Source organism: Diabrotica virgifera, chromosome 6 (genome assembly GCF_917563875.1).
Source record: "Diabrotica virgifera virgifera chromosome 6, PGI_DIABVI_V3a".
Lineage (NCBI taxonomy): Eukaryota > Metazoa > Arthropoda > Insecta > Coleoptera > Chrysomelidae > Diabrotica > Diabrotica virgifera.
Window position 1 is genome coordinate 123,138,139 of NC_065448.1, and position 5,180 is coordinate 123,143,318.

At 30.8% G+C, this 5,180-nt stretch overlaps 1 long non-coding RNA gene across 1 annotated transcript; it reads left to right on the forward strand.

Annotated features, from left to right (window-relative positions):
* The first annotated feature begins 371 nt into the window (after positions 1-371).
* On the forward strand, positions 372-2,744 carry LOC114331658 (uncharacterized). The gene is made up of 2 exons (XR_003652686.2): positions 372-652; positions 1,419-2,744. It is a non-coding gene; the product is annotated as an uncharacterized LOC114331658 (long non-coding RNA).
* The last annotated feature ends 2,436 nt before the right edge of the window (positions 2,745-5,180 follow it).

Consider the following 5,180-nt stretch of genomic DNA (forward strand, 5'->3'; position numbering starts at 1 on the left):
TAAATCCGATAATGACATATGGGGCGGAAACATGGATTGTCCAAAAGAAACATGAATCAATGATAAACGCGACGGAGATGAAATACATGATGAGAAAAATAGCCGGAGTTACGAAGTTTGACAGATTCAGAAATGAAGATATAAGAAGAGAGTTGGAACAAGAACCGATAATTAGGAAGATCGAAAACAAACAATTAAGCTGGTTTGGACACATACAACGAATGGAGCAAAATAGACTTACAAAGAAGGTACATGAAGCCAAAATGGGAAACAAAAGAAAAAAGGGAAGGCCGAGGAAGACATGGATGGACCAGATCCAAGATATAGGTGAAAGGAGACACATCAGTATGAGGGATATGAACAACCTGGCCACCAATAGAAGCAATTGGAAGAAGTGGATAAAAGGCGGAACCCGACATCCGACGCCCTGAAGGACAAGAAGATACAATTCAGTCATCAGAATTGGATTTTACAGTGCATTCCTTCAATTACTGTTATAATGCTATTATAGATAGACTGCTAGAGTCTCACAGTTACTGCTTTAAGCAGCAGATGAAAGCATACAAAAGCCTTCAGGCACATAAAAGCCTTCACAACTGGATTTGTTTTGAAACATTGATGTTTTGATGATTTCTATATTATTGTTGGAAAGGTAAGTCTTTATTTTATTTATTCACCATTAAGAAATATATGGATAACAGTATTAGTGTCTTTCGGATAAATGGGTTTTAAATATTAGATTTATTTACGTTTATATATCTGTATGAAACCATACATATTGTCCTAATTTGTAAACTGTGTTTTTCTCCATATTTCTCTGAAAATGAGTTATTACAGCCATTTCTTTGAAAAAATCCCTACTCGTTTAAAAAAGGATGCACATGCATATTTTTACCAGAAGAGTAAATAGTGACATCTTCGTATACACTGTATCTCCCTTGCAGCAAATTTAGTACGAAAAATATGTATCTCCCCAGTTTGTCATACCACACGATTGACCTCACTGTTTAGAAAGTGATATTTTCAAGAAAGAGTTGGTGGTAAATAATATTAATACACTCATTAAACAATATAGGTACAAATGTTAGTACCTATCTATAAAATATTCCATTTTAGCATTCTATCTTTTAAAATGGGAGATACATAGTATTCGCATTAGTCATATTTAGAGAAATAATTTTTTGTGCCTCTGTAAAATTTGGATAAATGGAGTTACACAGTTTACAGATTAGGTCGACGACATGTAATTGCTATGATAGAAAAGAGAATAATAAACAGTCATGATCGTTTGTTCTAAAATTATATTATATGAATGTCTGATTTTAAAATATTCTCAATCATTGTAAAGAACGCAAATACTCGAATGAAAATAAATTTTTGTACTTGAAGCATTCCCACAAAGATAAAATATTTTTTAGGTGAAAAATTCCCAAAAAGCTAATGCTAAACCGCTAGATGCTTCGGTGAATAGCCAGTTCCAATGGCATAGCAAATGCACATTGTATGTGTATGGCCAGTAATAGTGAAATTTGCAGCCATATTGCAGCAATCTTATTTGCAGCTGAGTATGCCCACAGCAAGACAGAAGAAGAAGAACCCAATGCATGTACAGATGTTACAGCTATGTACATTCTCTGGTGAAAAACTAATGAGTTTTCAAGCTGTTCGGTCAGAGTGCTTGTTGCGCTCTCTAAACGAACTGATATATAAGACGGCTTTGGCTTCATGTTGCAGTGATATGAAAATGGTTAGTCATTTTTAATTATAATGTACTTCTTCATCATGAGTATTTATGTATAGGGCTTTTCATTCACAGTCATTTGTTTCGAGCTTCTGTCATGTGTCACATAATATTAATATTATATCTACGTCATACGTTATTGGTATATATCAATGATACACACCAAAGACATATGGCATAGATATATTAATATTATGTGACACATGACAGATGCTCGAAACAAATGACAGTCGATAAAAAGCCCTATTAGTCTTTTAAGTGTGTATTATCAGATATCACATGTAAATTGTTTTTATCATGTTAATTTGGTCATTACAGTCCCTTAATCAAAAAATATATTTTTCAGGTGTCTGTGGATCTTTTTGTATGCAAAAATTTGTAATAATTATTTGAAATCATTTTGATGATTATTAGAGTATGGAAATATATGTGAGAACACATACTATTATAGTTTTGTCCTATTTTTTATCATTCAATAGTCTTCTTAAAATTTATAAATATAAAGCAGATAGTTTTCATTTAAATTCAATATATTGGGTCTTATTTGTATGTATTCATTTTTGACTAAAGGTACGATTCCGATAACGACTGCAGACAGCAACTGCAAACATCAGTTGCAGTTCTCGGCGTTATGGACGTTACTACTTTGCACTATTTATCTGTATGAGACTTATTCCGACATCTGACTGCAACTGCTGTCTGGCAGAACGTCAGTTGCTAATAATTATGCAAATTATTAGTGCAAAATAATGACGTCTGTCATGGTGACAACTGTAACTGCCATCTGCAGTCGTTGTCGGAATCGTACCTTTAAAGTGTGTGGTATACCTAATTATAATAATTATATATATATATATATATATATATATATATATATATATATATATATATATATATATATATATATATATATATATTATATAACTTAAATGGTTTAAACTTAAGTTTGTTATTACATTGTGACTTAAATGTTTAATTTGTTAATAAATGATTTATTAGTTTATATGTTGTTTCACTTTTGACACAGTAAATACTTATAATATAAAAAGTGAAAATTCTATGTATGTTATATATGTTGCATTGAGGATATTATAATTCTATGCATTTTAACAAACCTTCCATTTGGTTTTACTTAAATGGAAAAATTGCAATACTAACAATGCCCATACGAATAATTGAATGGGCCTGCCGAATAACGTTGTAAGCGCCACATGGTTTGTTTTTGAGAAGTCAAAGAAGGAGTTTTAATATTGTGATGATGGTGAGTTTATACATTTTAAGGGTTAGTAATACAGTTTTTAAATACAAAATACAAACTGTATTACTCACCTTTAAAATGTATAAACTCACCATTATCACAATATAAAACTTTTTCTTTGACTTCTCAAAAACAAACCATGTGGTGGACCCATTCAATTATTGTGTATTTCTAAAACCATAAAATGAAAATTAAATCTAAAAAACGACGCAAAATCGACGTAAAAACTACGTTTTTCATATCACGTATTTAAAACGTGATAAAAATGACGTGATTTATGGTGGGACATATTCACGTGATCTTCGACGTCGAAAAAACGTGATAAACTGACGTCGTTTGGTGATAATAATGACGTTTTTTCAACGTTTTTTAAACGTTATTTGGTTGCCTGGGTAGCTTGTATGGGCACGCTAAATAAACTAGGACGTCGTAGTAAGGTTACGGTAGCCAAGGTACTGGGGCACGAGGGTCATAAGAGCAAGGAAAAAGCAGATGAAATACCCAAACAAGGCTCATCAATGTTATTCATTGGTCCGGAACCCTTCTGTGAAACCGGTTTTTAAAAATTTCGTGAAGAGTCTCAGATTTCCAATAATAAGGATATCTTTTACCGTTTTTATTCAGATGATATAATTTTATTCACCTGGACGTGACAAGAAGAATATCATGGTTAAAGAACCTGAGGAAATGTTTCTCCACAACAACTAATCTACTTAAAGCATCAGTTAATAAAATATTTATAGCCAGAATAATCGCCAATATTCAAAACGAATAGGCAACAAAAGAAGAAGAAGAAAGTAGTGGACGCAAATTTTATATGTATTTTTTATATTCTACTCTTTCAACTGATTTTAGCATTTCATTTCAACTGATTTTCTACTCAAGAGCACACCTAGAATATACTAGAAATACACAATTTAAAACTACGTCTTTTGACAAAAAAGTATAAGATAAAAATAAAACATTATATAATATTATATACAATATTTTCGATAACGCTCCTAAAATGGAATGGTATAAATATGTATGAATGTATTTTATATAACAATGAATAATGAATGGAATGTTTTTCAGGGAAATTTCAATTCCGCATTAAAATTTCTATTAATAATTCCAATGTTTGTCACTAGGTTGTCGAAATATTAATTATTAAAAAAGAAAACACGCCCTTATTCTATTTCTACCATTTCTACCTGTTATTAAATCTCAATATAACCTAAAATTATAATATGTAATAATTGTACATATATTATATGAATAAATATAGTTTAGTTGTTTCACGGCCATAATGCAAATCGATCGTGGTATCACGCAATATAAATTTGGAAAAATGTATCCATAGGAAATAATGAACTTTCATCTTAATATATCAACAATAATAATAATACAACATTAATATATTATTAAGCTGATAAGAACATAATTACACTTTGACCTTCACCAGAGGACGAGAAGCGAAGCGATTTAGAAGATGAATTCGGTAAAAATTTAAGTTATCTAGATAAATACAGTCACCAAAAACCAAAACCAACTAACTGTAAATGTTGGCAAAACCAAAATTCTTCTATTTATAAGTAGCGGTCAAACCGGTAGTGGGAATTTTAAATTCCTATATTTAAGAACGAAAATATTGAAGTTGTCAACAAATTTGTATACCTAGGAGTCACTCTAACCGCAACATCTCTTATTAAATCAATGGCCGATAGGGTTCCTTCACATTATAAGAATTTTGAACGTTGCGGTACGAAAGGGTTTTCTCGTGCGGTAGTTTTGACGCACCTATCCTTTTCACACAATAAGAATTTAGCCGTACGAAGATATTTTGCTGTGTTGTTTGGTATATTATTTTTATTTACACTTTGTGGCTGAGGTAGGTACATGATACGATGTCTGTTATGTATCATTAGGATGTATCATTACAAACGGGTATTTTTTTCCATACTTTTGTCCTAATGTACTGTAATGCGTATTTAATTCATTTGCAATTTCTATTTTGTCAGTTATTATTTCTTATGTTTTTAATTAAAAGTTTTAATTTGTTTTTATAATCGTTGTTCTACTAGTTATTTGTGGGATCTTGGACTATATTAGCTGATGTAATTAGCTCATACAATCTATGTAATAAACTATTCTAAATGGGAAATAAGCTACAATTGAACTAAAAAAAAAATGATTATATTA